At 42.7% G+C, this 14807-nt stretch overlaps 1 protein-coding gene across 1 annotated transcript in view; it reads right to left on the reverse strand.

Annotated features, from left to right (window-relative positions):
* The window catches only part of CNTNAP2 (contactin associated protein 2), a 2220467-nt gene that overhangs the window by 198603 nt on the left and 2007057 nt on the right, over positions 1-14807 (reverse strand). The gene's annotated exons all lie outside the window — the stretch shown is intronic.

The following is a 14807-nucleotide window of genomic DNA, read 5'->3' on the forward strand; positions in this document are numbered from 1 at the left end:
GCGACAGAGGATGAGATAGTTAGATAGCATCACCAACTCAATGGATATTAGTTTGAGCAAACTCTGGGAGACAGTGAAGGACAGGGAAGCCTGGCGTGCTGCAGTTCATGGGGTCATAAAGAGTTGGACATGATTTAGTGACTTAACAACACCTTGAGATACAGGCTATTATTCAGATTTCATAGATGAGGGGATGGGCCTCAGAGAAGATGAATAACTTGTTTACAGTTACACATCTAGCAAGTTCTTACTATTAACTTCTAAGCTGTATTGTCTTTCAATGCTTTCTATTCTTACCTGATCTGAAAAAGCAATGTAGCACTTTTCTTAAAAAAAAATAAAAAAGACTCTGGAGGGTGGTAGCAGGATAGGTGTGTTATGAAGGTTTGGAAAACAGAGGGCTACGGTTCTGACGTGAGAGGAGTCTCTGAAACGCTCTACATCAGTGCTGTTCAATACAAATGCACTGTGAACCACATGTGCTGTCTTAAATTTCTTGTAGCCACATTAAAAACAGTCAGTTACTGTTGATAACATCACACTTAATTTAGTATATCCAAAGTACTATTGTTTCACAATGTAATCTATATAGAATAATTAGACCGTTTTACACATATCCTTTAATTCTAAGTTTTCAAAATCTATAAGTGTCTTGTGCTTCTAGCACATCTCAATTTCAACTACCCCCATTTAAAATGCTCAGTAGCCACACCTAGCTGGTGGTGACCACACTGGTCAGTACAGCTCTTGGGTATGAGAGGGGAAAAAAAAAAGCATTTGCCAATGTCAGCTGTCTTCTCCAGCCTCTGGAATAGTGGTTAGTGTGTGCATTAGAATCCATTCAGGAAGCTTCTTAAGTACACATATGCCTACATTCTATCTCAAACCATTAAGTTAACATTCCTGGGACTAGCCTCTGGACATGCCTGAGCAAAGAGCAAATTGAAAGCTCCCATTTCCAGTTCAAACTTCTTAGAGTGAAAAACACCATGAACTTGCTAGAGCTATGCCCTCTACATAATCTCTTTCAGGAATCTGGGAAGCTGCTACCTGGAAGATTCTAGCATTTAGGATCCTGCTGACTTCTTTCCTTTAAACACTTGAACAGCTGGCTGGAAAATTGTTTGAGTTTTTCTGAGTTTAAGTGATGCGATGGGAAGAAGAGATCATTTAGCCAGAGTGATCATTTCATAATGTACGTCATACCACGTCAGTCCTTTGCTCAGAACCCTGGAAGGCGTGCCCATCTCCTTCTAAGCAGAAGCCACTCCCCTGCCAGGACCCACCAGACAACAAAATCCACTCTCCATTCCCGTTCCCAGTCTCATTAGTTTCTTCCCTTCATTTCCTTCTCTTTCCACTGCTAGTCATTCTGCTCCATCCCCGACAGCCTCCTGTGTGCCCTGAGCACCCCCACAGACTAAGAGATGGCACCCAGGCATCAATATTTTCAAGAAGTTATGCCAGCCTGGGGGAGAGACATTCATGCAAGACAGTGTGTGGATCACACAGCTGCCAGGCTGTCCTCCTAAACATGCTCTCTCTCGACTGAGCTTCTTTCTTTTAAAAATTTTTAAAAATTTATTTAATTGAAGTCTGATTACTATACAATATTGTAGTGGTCTTTGCCATACACTGACATGAATCAGCTATAGGTTTACATGTGTTCCCCATCCTGAACCCCCCTCCCACCTCCCTCCCCTCATCTGAGCTCCTGCTAAGCTCTGAGCAGCAGAGAATTCAAGTCACGCTTGGTAGCTAGCACCTGGAATACAAATACTCTCTGGATCTTCAGTCACCAGCTAAGACAAGGGTGGGGTTGGAATGTTCTCGGGAGGGTCCAGGTGGCTAACAAGGATGCATCTGAAAAGATGACCTCCGTATATTACTATGGGCTTCCCAGGTGGTGCTAGTGGTGAGGAACCCAAATGCCAATGTTGAAGGAGATGTAAGAGATGAGGGTTCAACCCTTAGGTCAGGAAGATCCCTGGAAGAGCGCATGGCAACCCACTCCAGTATTCTTGCCTGGAGAAGTCCCATGGACAGAGGAGCCTGGCAAGCTACAGTCCCTAGGGTCGCATAGAGTTGGAAACGACTGAAGCAACTCAGCGCACATGCATTATGTTACTATAGACCTGGGCCAGGGAGCATCTTGAAGTAAGAAACAAACATCCTCAAAAAACTATTAGGATCTGCTACAGCTTGGGGAGGACACTTCTGTTCACAACCATCACATCTGTAGAGCACGGCTAAGATATTTTAGCTGGGGAGGTTTTAAAGCGGCTTCAGCAGACAGTCTTACCTCAGTGATTAGGAAGAAGCCCAGGGAAGCACCGGAGCAGTCACTTTAAAGCATGTAAGGCAACTAAAAATCTACACTAGCTACCTGATGATTTAGAAACCTTTATAAAATTTATAGCTTTTTTCCCCCCCACTTCTTGGATAATTTCCCATTGCCAAACCTATCATCTCAAATACAAAATGCAATGAGCTTCCCTTTCCTGACCTGAGGCTTCAGAAGACACAGAACAAAGACAGTAATCTGCCACCCAGGGGTGCTGGCTCTGAATAGCAGACAACCAGTCTAGTTATGAAAAGACTCCGAGGCTGGAAAAGATTGAGGGCAAGAAGAGAAGGGGGTAACAGAGGATGAGGTGGTCAGATGTCATCACCAACTCAGTGAACATGAGTTTGAGCAAACTCCGGGAGATGGTGAAGGACAGGGACGTCTGGCAGGCTGTAGTCTGTGGGGTCACAGGGGCAGACATGACTGAACGACTGAACAAAAACAAACCTGGTGACATGGGCTTGGGTCAACCCTTTCCAGTCCAGCCGTCATCAGTCTCATCGGCCAACTTGATATTGTTCCCTAAATGTGCGGGTCAGGAGTCTCACTCAACAGCTACTGCCAGGTCGGGCTTTGTGCAGGAAAAGGATACAGGGCTCAGGTCCAGTGGCTCTGGCTGGAAATAACCTTTTAGCTTTTCCAGAGCCTCAGGGAAAACTCAAGTGATGACCACACAAATGGAATGTGAAGAACTCATCTCTCCTGTGCAGGATGGAGGGGGCCCTCTGGGACAAGACTGACGGCAATCCCAGTCAAATGAGTTTTGCAGGTGGGATGTTTCAGCGACTTTGCTAAGCTCTGCCTCTTTCCATCAGACTTGGTTTCAGGAAGGCAGCTGCTATAATGACCCTTGGCTGATGGAGTAAGGGAAGCTGTTGGAGGGCTGATGACTGTCAGGATGGCTGAAATGCTTGCTTTTAATTTTTCTTTTTGTGTGTGTGTGCATGATTGCAATGATCAGAAAAAGAAATCGTTGCCCTAAATGAGACATGTTCCGTTGATGGCAGTAGCTTAGATTGAACTCCAAAGATTTATTTTGTACGCTGGCTGTTGTTTTGCTGTGAAAAATGTTAAAAAGAAAGGACTGACATTTTGGCTTTGTTTCTGAGATTTTAAAAGAATTGTTTTAGAGAGAATTTTTCCTGTTGGGTAACATTTTTGGGGGTGGGTGTTACTGCTGCAGGCTTTTTATTTTGTTTTTTCCTTAATATACAGTTTCAGAACTATGCACTATATCGAAGGTCTTGCATTACATTTTTTTTTCAAGTAATCATCCACATTGGATAAATAAGCGCAACAATTAGGGAATAATTCTAGAATAATAATTCTAGAACTGGGTTCTAGATCAACAAATTCTGATGTCAAAATAAAAACCAGACCCAAGTTATTTTAAAAATGTATTTTTGGAGAGGGAGACACGTTTTCAGTGCTGGTGTAAGTGAATACTATTGGGAGTGAATTTATGGTCAGTTTTCCGTGTAAAAGAATAATTTTCCCTATGAGTAAAACCATATTTAATGATGTACATTAAGCCAGTAGCACATGTACAAAATTTATGTATGAATATATAAGTGAAGGTATGTTAAGTAGGGACTCATGCTTAACATTTTTTCCTTAGGAATGTGCACTCAAGGAGTTAGGGATGCTCTGTGTAGAAATGTGAGCCCCCCGTCACAGGGGCTGTTCCCTGCACCCCTCTGCAGAGCCTGGGTTCTGGTGCAAGTTGGCAGACTCCAGGAAGGACCTGCCCAAGAGAGCAGCTCATCACCTCCTGTGAGAATCAAGGCTCAGTGGTTAAGGGGACGTGGGTGACAGCTGGATTGTGCGGTTCTGTGCCCAGTAGCTCCATCATGTCCAACTCTTCGAGACCCCATGGACTTTAGCCCGCCAAGCTCCTCTGTCTGTGGGATTTCTCAGGCAAGAATAGTAAAGTGGGTTGCCATTTCCTTCTCCTGGGGATCTTTCCCACCCAGGGGTGGAACCTGCATCTCTTATGTTTCCTGCATTTGCAGGTGAGTTCTTTACCATTAGCGGGATTGTTGATGTCCAAATCCTTGCTCTGACGTTTAGATAGATAACCTGGGGCAAACTACTTAATTTTTCCACACATCAACTTCTCACGTTCCTAAAATGGGTCCAGTCAAACTACCTCCCTCCTTGGATGCTTGTGCAAGTGTGTGAAGTAACGCACATAAAATGCTCACTCGGGGCGCACACCATCATCGCTAGACTTCCGGGATCTCCCCTGCGAGGAGCCAATCACCGACCTGCTCCTAAGCCCCTCCCTCTACCACTTCCTGCCGCATCTCTATGTCCAACCTCCTGTCCTGTTCCCAGGAGGGGTGAGTTTCTAGATTCAGACCCATCTCCTTGCACTTCCTGCCTCTAGTTCTTCCCAGTCTTGCTGCTTGAGATCTTCCATGACTGGCCACATCAGGGATTAGAAAAAATATCCAATTAATGGCTGATTTATTTCATCTGGAATTAAGACGTGAGGCTTGGAACTGTATTTTCAAAATACGGTTTCTCATGCTGGATCTTGACATTCAAAAGCAATTTTAGGGACCTCTAGTTATGATTGCTCTTTGGGGTGAGTAGCCAATTGATTCTGAAATTGGTCAGCTCGGAAAAAGGAATCGTATCTGTGTCCGCAAATGGGAGGTTCTCCTAGAAGCGCTTTTGAAATGCTAAAAGAGCTAAATGCTAAAAATGCTAAAATAAATCCAGTTTATGCCTTTGCTTTCAGTTAGTGCTTGCAAAGCCGACAGTGACCAGGTGCAATGACCAAAACCAAACTGATTGGCTTTGACAGGTCCAATGTCGATGCAGGTGCTTTTTGATAGGCATTTCTAAACTCCCGCTGTCCTCGGCGGCTCAGCGTGGTGCATCTGTAAGATCCCGTGCTCTGAATGCCTGAGCAGCCTTGCTTTTCTACCCACGGTCTTTGTTGTGATTTGAGTATTCTGGAAATATTAGTGATGTCTCAGAAAGGAGTTTCACCAAGAAAATGGGGAAATAAAACTGATCTTCAGGTGCCCGGAACAATGTTATGAGGGTCTCAGTTACAGGATATAGTAAAATTCTGACTTGGATTGTTTAATGAATATCAGTTTTGGAGTTATTCCATCACTGTGCAGTTCTGATTTTAAAAAATAACATGGGGACTTCTCTAGTGGTCCAGTGGTTAAGAATCTGCCTTGTAATGTAGTAAACATGAGTTCGATTCCTGGTCTTTGGGGAATTAAGATCCTATATGCCACGGAGCAACCAAGCCCTCATGCCTCAACTAAGACTCAATGCAGCCAAAAAAAAAAAAAAAAAGAAAAAGAAAAAAGAAACAAAAACTAAGACCTGATGCAGTCAAATAAATAAATAAATAACCCAAACAAACAAAAAGTCGCATCAAAGAAGCAGGAAAAGTCTTTGTGATATCTCATTGTGACAACTGACTACACAAATGGAAACAAGACCAACAGCATTTAAGTGGATGCTCATCTAGCCTGGAGGATAACTAGTTATGGTTTACGTTGTGAACTTAACCATGGATGGAAGAAAACTCTGAAAAGTCTACTACAACTTCTATGGAAATAACTTTCACAATTTTTATTTTGTTCCTAAATTGGCTTCTTGCTTTCTTTTTCCCTTAGTTGTTCTTAGGGGTGGGGAGCTCACATTAAAAATAAACATTTCCCAAACTTGGAAATTCAACTGAAAGCTGGTTCTAGAAAATGGCCCATTCATCAAATATTTACAGAATACCTACTTCGAGCCAGGCACTGTGTTGGGGGTTGAGGACACAGGGATGAAAAGATATCAGCCCTGGTCTGAGGATTTCACAGTCAGACAGGTTGAAGGTTATTTCAGGGTTTACAAATATAAGAAAGAGAAAGGAAGTGTTAGTTGCTCAGTTGTGTCCAACTCTTTGCAACACCCATGGTCAGTAGCTAGCCAGGCTCTTTTGTCCATGGAATTCTCCAGGCATGAATACTGGAGTGTGTAGCCAATCCCTTCTCCAGGGGATCTTCCTGACCCAGGGATCAAACCTGGGTCTCCTGTATTGCAGGCAGATATTTTACCATCTCGGCCACCAGGGAAGCCTAAGGCTTCAGGGGCCCAGAAGAGGTCTTGATGGAGCTCACTATCAGAGGAGTCTGCAACTCCAGCCAATCTACTGGGTGCTGACCATGCACTCTATAATATGGGGTCTCTGCTCTCCAGGATCCTGAGATAATGGGGTGGGGGGGATGAGACTAATAAGGGAGACAGGATAAGATGAGATAATACAAATGATATGAGAGAAGATGGTTTGTTAGTAAATGTGAAGCTCCTTCACATATGGCACAGATCACTCAAGGCTGGACTCATCTTGAAAGGCATCTGGAAGGTGCCTTGGAACAATGCCTCTATGGAACAGGTCACTCTGGAACAGGCAGAGGATGCGGGGAGATCACTCCATGTGAGGCAAATAGGAACAAGAACCAGAACTGGTAAGGGCTCTAGTGGTCTTGGAACTCTGAGGGTGGATGGAGCTTGGGTGGGATACATTTGTGATGAACCATGGGAAATGAGGTGGGTCCAACCCAGCTGCAGCAGAAGGTGCATCCTGGCTCAGGGCAGAGGAGATGCTTGGAGATGGTGGATGGTGGACAGTGTTGGTACCCAAGCCAGACAGTGGCTTGGGAGATGCCCCAGCACCGAGCTGGGGTTAGAAGACCTGAAGTTTGGTTTAGGTTCTGCCACCTCCAACAACAGAAATCTTTCTAGGTCCCAGAGTCCTCATCAGGGCCGTATTAAGGCCTTTTGGGGGCCTGGGCACATTTGTCTTTGTGGACATTTTTCTCCCTAAAAAATTATAAAAGTTCATATTTTACAACTGTGTTGGTATAAAGATGAATACACTCATATATCAAAATAGCTTCTTAATCCTAAAAGTTCATTTTTTCTTACAGTTCTTAAAGAAATGAACATATTTTTGTGGGATTCTCACGGTGCTGTGGCAGTGTGCCCATCCAAGCTAATGACTGAGTTGGCTCTGGTTCTCATCTGTACCCTGGCAGGTGGAATGGAATCAAAGTCTAACATCAGTACCTTCTTCTAAAAGCCTGTAATTTGGTGCTGACCTTTCAGTCTACACAGTATGGTCAGGCTGGTATTTTCAAAGCTTAATATTTGATCTGAAAACAACTGTATGGGTAAAATATTTGCAGGAAAAGGAAAGATAATGATTGAATTTTTAGGTAATTTAAAAATAGGTGAAAATCCTTACTTGAAAAACATTTTCATTAAAAGAAAAAGAATCTTCATTAAAAAAAAGAACCATTAGATTTTTTTTTAAAAGAAATTTGTGCTCATTATGAAAAACTTAGCACCAAAAAGGTGCAAATAACTTACAATCTCCTATGCTAGTTTTACAGGAAAAAAATAAAGTCATATTTCACAGAGATGTAATAGGGGACAGAAACTGAAATGAAACTAAAGGCACTTTTAAACTTTGAGTAAAGTAAAGTTAACAAAACATGATTTCACTGCCTCCTCTCTTGTTCTGATCCAAATTTCAAAGTATTTGGCCTTTATGCTTTCTGATTTGTGGTTTACAGCAATGGCTGTGTCCATGATGCATTGAAGACAGATATTTCTTTTTTGTTGTTTTTTATTTCATTCTTTTTGATACCAGTGGCTTTGAGGGAGAGCTTTCTTCTACTGCTTTTTGTTTTCACTTTTCAGCAATCATTTTAATGTGGTATATAAGTTTATCATTCTAAAGGATGTTACGACATACGGAGTCTAAGAACTCAGTTTCCTTCTACAAGGCTTAGAACACATAATAGGAACGCTCCACTCTACCACCCCACCCGATTCCCACTCCTTAGAAACAATCCTTTTCTTCCTCTGACATTAACTCCCTGTTTCTAAGTAACAAGCTTATATTGTTGTTCTTGATCATACATCACAGCACTTGCATCTCTATCCCCGTGTAATCTTTCATTTCTTTTTTGCCTTGTTTTCTGCATACCTATCACTCATGAATCCCTCCTTTCTCAGTTGGAAGTGTAGCTCTCCTTTCTGTAACTCTTACATATTTTCCTAGGAAATGTCACCCTGGACCATCCATCTTCCTTTTTCAAGCTGAGCTGGTTGCTCTCTTGGCCTCGTGCATAGCTGCTGTCCTCTAATCTTCTTTTACCAGCATCCTGGAAATTTTTTAGAAATTTCTACTTATATCTAATAAGCCTACACTTTATAATATTATGAATTCATATAGTTTCCCTCCTTCTTTTATGTTGAACCATTTCAGTCTATAAACTCATGCCCTTCAGCCCAGGGAGACTATCTTGATTCACTTGGCAATTTTCTCCACCCCCTTTTCTATGTTCTCTTTTTCTAGTTCTTTTATTGCCTATATTTGAACTTACTGATTTTATCCTCTTTTCTGTTTCTCTCTCTTTCTTTTCTCCTTTTTCCCTGCACAATTTACTAGATTTTTACTTTCTAAATCTTTCATTTTAAAAATTCTGCTATCAGATTTTAATTTTCAAATTGTTAATTTCTCAACTCTGAATTGCATGGGGAAAGGGCATACTTTCCTTCCCTTTTCATGGATGGAATATCTTCTCTTATCTCTCTGATCAATTCTCCAAAGGTGACTGTCATAATAGCTCTCATTCCCCACCCCTAGAATCTGGGCAGCCTTGGGACTTGCTTGAACCTGATGGATATGGCAGAAATGATGGTGCATGGCCTCAGAGGGTCGGTTACAAAAGGCAATGTGATTCTGCCCTTAGGAACTGGACCAATCACCTTGGAGCCATGCCTAGCCAGGAAAGCAGCTGCCTGCCTCAAGTCCTCTTTGGTGGAAGAAGTCACACTAGTGCAGTGGGGTGGACACATGGAGGAGCCCTGCATCAACCGGAGGAGGGAGAGAAGCCTGGCCAGCTCCTGGCCCCTCCAGGTCCAGCTGCCATCCAACTGCAATCCCCTAGAGCCTCCAAACCAGAACCGCCCTACAGTCCTTGCAAATTCCTGGTCCCCAGAAACCATCTGAGACTGTGAAATGTCTGCTGATATTTTAAGCCACTAAATTTGGGGAGCAATTTGTTAGGCAGCAAATGGACCTGCACTGGAGAATATGGGTAGTTTTTTGGTTTTTCAAAACAGCTTGTTCTCCCAGTATGATCTTTGTTTACACTGAAGCCTCTGTTTGGACTTTGCCATATTAGAGACTTGAATCCCGTGACAAGTGATGGATGGTGTGGGAGGTGAGAGTGAGGCTGGGTGTGTTGCCCAGAAGCCTGTTACTGGGTGGGCATCACAGCTGGGTGGCAGGTCTGGCCCATTTGTATCTACCAGCCACCTCTTTCAGAGATGACACTTTATCCCCAAAACAATCCTCCAGTTGTTCTCTGATGGAGTTTGTAGGCAGGACTCTGGAAGCCTCAATGAAAACTTTCACTCAATCCTGCTATCTGGAGTCTGCCCCTCTAGTGAGGGAACTGCTAGTCTTCTGCCTGATCTGGCTTTAGGGGCAGCTACCCCGCTGCAAGGAGAAGCTTGGCTTCATTTATAAATTTGAAGCCAATCCTCTGTTGTCAACTCCATCTTTCTGAGACACCTGGGGCCCCATATCTAAGCCTTTCTGGGGGTCAGAGCACAAGTCGGTTGCTTGAAGGATTTTTTCCTTCCACCAACTAAGGCTCTAGCCTTTGTCTATTCAGCTTCACCATTTACTTTCTGTCTTCCCCTGTCCTCTTTGCTCAGGTTGACTTGTATTTTTTTAATCCTTTTCCAAGGATTTAAGGGTGAAGCAAAAGCGAACAGGTGTGATCAATCTGTCACATTTAAGTGGAACTGGAGCCTCTAATATCTTAATGAATAGTTCACCAAATAAATAGGCTCAAAGAACATAAATTAAAAATTCATCAAAGATTGAATTCAGATAGTAAAGAGATTGAAAACTGTTCTGTTTCACTGTAGTTTGTTCTAACAGGGCGAAGGTGAGGTGTCCAAATCCTTTTCTCATTAGGAAATATGAAAATGAAGATATCCGGAGAGGTAGAACATACCTACTGGTTTTAGTTTTGCTTTCAAAAATCACACATGCTTATTGTAAAGGGAAAAAAGGACTCTTTCATAGAGCAAAAGGGCAGAATATTTCTACCATCCTTTCCTTTCCCAACTCCATCACATTGCCTGTGGAGGTAACCTCTGGAGGTAACTAGTGCCAATAGTTTATAAAACTTTTTAAAAAATGAAAGGATTGCATCAGTATTTTGCTCCATGTACAATCTGATTCCACTCATGTTGAAAATAACCCTGTGTGTGTGTGTGTGTTGTGTGGATGGTGTATATTATAACACAGATATCCATGCTTATTTTTTTTGGCAAGGGCTCTCTTTGACTCTACCATAAGATGTCAACAATTGGAATATTCAGTACCTTCTGGTGCAGGGAAGAGTTATGGCTTATATTAATGGCAAAAGCAGAGTGTTTTCACCTTTTTTCCTACATAAAACTGAAAGAGCACTACACATAGTACCATGCATCCATTTATCATCACCGGAAGGTGTCTGAACTGCAGAAGTCCTTTGGAATAGGGTGCTGGCCCAGGAAATGCACGAGTTTCTAATGAAACACAATCAAACTTTACCTTTTCTGCTTTTAAGCTTAATAATATATCATGGACATTTTGTCACATGAATAAATATGTCTGTCTCACTCTTTCTCATGGTTGTGTATCTCAGTTAAATCCTAGTCCCCATGTCTCATTATCACACAAAAATATACCGTGATGAGCGCTCTGTGAACATATGTGTCTCTAATGCTAGTGTTTTTCTCGGGTAGGTGTCTTGAGTGTGATCACTGGGTTAACGGAATACACACAGGCTCCGTTTCGATGAGCAGTATTCACTTGACCTCTGGCAGCTCCTTGTCACACAATCTCACGCAGGGGTGGTTTCAGCTGTGTCCCTCCTTCCTGCCCGCCCCGGGGCACCAGCAAAGGTAACGTCAGAACCCGACACTGACTTCACCTTTGCGATGTGGCCCTGCGTGACTCGGCAGCCCTCCAGCGGCCTTTCTCGGCGACACATCTACCTTTCTTTTCTATTCCTGTTCTCCAGTGATTAATGGAGTGCAAACTAAAATGACAAAGAACCATTTTTGGCTTATTATTTTCACAGCAATGAAAAAAAGAACACACTGCTGCTGGCGTTGGGAGAGCTGGGTTTCTCGTGTGTTGCGTGCACACTGGTGCTGCGTTCTGGGAAATTAGGTCAGCTCCACACGTGGGATGTCAAACACTTCACATCCTCAAACTCCACCTCTCCACGTGTGGCAATCCATCCTAAGTAAATAATGTAAATACCGAGATGCCTTTTACAAACATGCTTACCGTAGTATTGTTTAATACTAACAATAAAAAATGGACACAATTTCAAGAGCAAAAATAGAAGTTGCCATTTTCTTCTCCTGAGAGGCTTAGGCTAAATAAATTGTGTCAAATCCACTGGACGGAATTTTAAGCAGTCTTTTTAAATGATGGGTATGAAGAACAAGTGGTTTCAAAGAAAAATGCTTATACTGTCTATGCTAATAGCATGTTTATAATGATACATAGTACATTATAATAATATAAATTGCTTTTAGGAGCTTGGAATACGTTTTCCAACAGTACAATGTTCTAACATGGATCAAAAACTAGAGATTATTTATTTGACAATGTAACTAAGTTACAGCAATTATGCAATTAGCCTGCATCCTGGATCTTGGTAGCAAGGAAACTGCCAGGAGGAGGAAGGACAAGTTTCCCCTGTCTTTGTTTGGCGGGCCAGCCTCGGGCAAGACCTTGAAAGAAGACAGCTTCTCTGATAGCCTCCTTCTGCCTACCCTGCTCCTTTCTCCTCTTACTAGACAATTCCGGCCTCACAGAAGTCATCTTAGCCACCTCACAGAGCTTGTCTACCATCTTCCTCGCCCCTAAATTACACCTGGCTCTAAAGAATCAAATCCACAATTATATGCTAAACAGTAACAGCCTTGCCATTCTCCAGACCCACTCCTGCTACCTCGAGTGATGCTCTGATGAGTGGAGCATCAGGCCACAGGAAAGGAAGTGAGTGAGTCTGCAGGGAATCATTTAGGGGGGAGAACGGCTCAGTATATAACTTAAATATATTCCAAGTATATTCCTTAAACTGTTCCTACTTTTCCACAATTTCTTCCTTTTAAACTTACAGTTAAGTTTAACTTAAAGTTTATTTTAGAAAAATACCAAATATCCTGGCAATGTAATGGTGGTGACTAACTTTAGTAGTATGTGTGTGTATGTGTGTTTGTATGAGTAATGTGTGTATATGTGTGTGAATGTGTGTGTGTGAATATATGTGTGTCTGTATGAGTAACATGTGTGTATATGTGTGAATGTGTGTGTGTGTGTATGTATGAGTAACATGTGTGTGTTTCTCCGTGTGTGTGTTGCTGGGGTGGGGTGAGGTCATCGACAGGAAGGGGAGACCTGGGCGGGGGCAGATGATTACTAACACGTTCGTGTTTGTGTTTGTAAAAGAGGATGTCAACTGCTATGGTCTGCATGTTTGTGTTCCCCCCAAATTCACATGTTGGAAACCTCATGCCCAAAGTGATGGTTTTACAAAGTGGGGCCTTTGGGAGGTAATTAGGTTATGAGGGTGGAGCCCTCATGAATGACATTAGTGCCCTTATAAAAGAGACCCCTCTGCCATGTGAAGATACGAAGAGAAGTACGTGACCAAGAAGAAAACCCTCAGCAGACAACACTGGCACCTGATGTTGGACTTCTGGTCTCCAGACTGTAGAAATAAGTTTCTGTTGTTTATGAGCAGCCTCGTCTATAGTACTGTGCTATGACAGCTGGAACAGAGACACTTACTACGGATTCTATCTACTGTGCTAGCCAGCCATATCCTGGCTTGTGAGTTCCTTACTCTTGTCCAGAGGATAAATACTTTATTTGTGTCATAATTTCCACATTACCCTCTGACCAGAGGAAGCAGAGCTCCTGTCATGAGCAGAGGGTTGCTGTGCAGTCATGATGAAGATGCGTGAACTATTCTGAGGCTGAGAGCTCCCAGCTGTAGACTGAATTCCTCTCTGTGAGCTCTGAGCAAGGATGTGAGCACAGTGTGGCTGACCAAGTGCGCCTGCCCTCCTCGCGCCTTATAGAATTGGATGTAGAGCTTTACTTTGGTAATTTCTCTGTTTTTTTTTTTTTTTTTCTTTTGGAATTTCAGTCATCAGAAGTGCATTGCTTACAGCACTGTTTCCAGACTAGAACAGAGATATTGCAATGCTTCAGCAGCTATCAATCAGTAATTCAAAGCATGAATTTCATCAATAGGAAAACTCACAGAGCATGGCCTGTATTTACCCTGCAAATCACCTGCTTTGTTATAAAGCAATCTAGAGTGGTCTCTCATGTCAGAAGAATTTATTTGGTCAGACTCTCCATGTCCCCTGTTTCATCCCTCACCTTATACATTTGGAGAGAAAGGTCTGATCCACTGTAAACACAAAATCGTGGATAGGGTGTATGGGTGGGTGGTGCCCTAAAAAATACAAAGAAATATCTTGTTATCTGAGGCTCACAGTTAGAAATCCACAGGTCCGGTTCAACTGTGCCTGTTTTTCTGTGTGTGTGTGTGTGTGTGTGTGTATGTATGTGTGTGTGTGTGTGTGTGTGTGTGTTTATGCGTGTGTTTACTTAATCAGCCACACAGAAAGAATTTCAGGAAGGCAGGCAAAGAAAGAAGGGAAAATTATTCAGAACTTTTGGGACTTAGGCCCACTCTGAGCTCTCAGAATGGTGAGATAAAAAGAGAACAAATTGGGCAGGATGTATTGCCTACTCTCCATGGCACTCTCTAACTGGCCATTATATACAGGACTGTTGCCTAGAGAAGGACGCCTTGGAGACGTGCTGAGGTTCTCAAGGGCAATGTGGACATGGCTGAGTAGACCTGCTTGCAGGGGAGCCTAAACATGAGTAATCTACAAGCAACACCCTCAGGACAACTTTTTTTAGACTGTCTCCTTTCAGATTCAGGAAAGAAAAAAAGTGTGGAGAGTTTCAATTGGAACTGTGAAGTTAATATGTGGGAAAGATAAAGGGCATCGTTTTTGTGACCTTCACATTATTTAGAGTTCTGATTATTTCAAGGCTTCAGGTTATTTCAACCTTTAGGTTAGATATTCTCACTTGTCCTTCTTGGAGTTGGGAGGGTTGAAGGTATGTGTACATTCTTGAGTTCTTAAAGGCACAGGGATTTGGAGCCAGAGCCGGATATTCACTCTCTGTTCATGAATTTGCTCTCTGTCTTTGACAGAGATGGTGGTGCAGGGTAAGCCAAGCCTTTCTGGCTGTTGGAAATGTCTAGATATGGAACAAGCCCCTTCCTGTGGTGTGGTGTGGATCCCAGTCACTGGGTGT

Source organism: Odocoileus virginianus, chromosome 1, assembly GCF_023699985.2.
Source record: "Odocoileus virginianus isolate 20LAN1187 ecotype Illinois chromosome 1, Ovbor_1.2, whole genome shotgun sequence".
Lineage (NCBI taxonomy): Eukaryota > Metazoa > Chordata > Mammalia > Artiodactyla > Cervidae > Odocoileus > Odocoileus virginianus.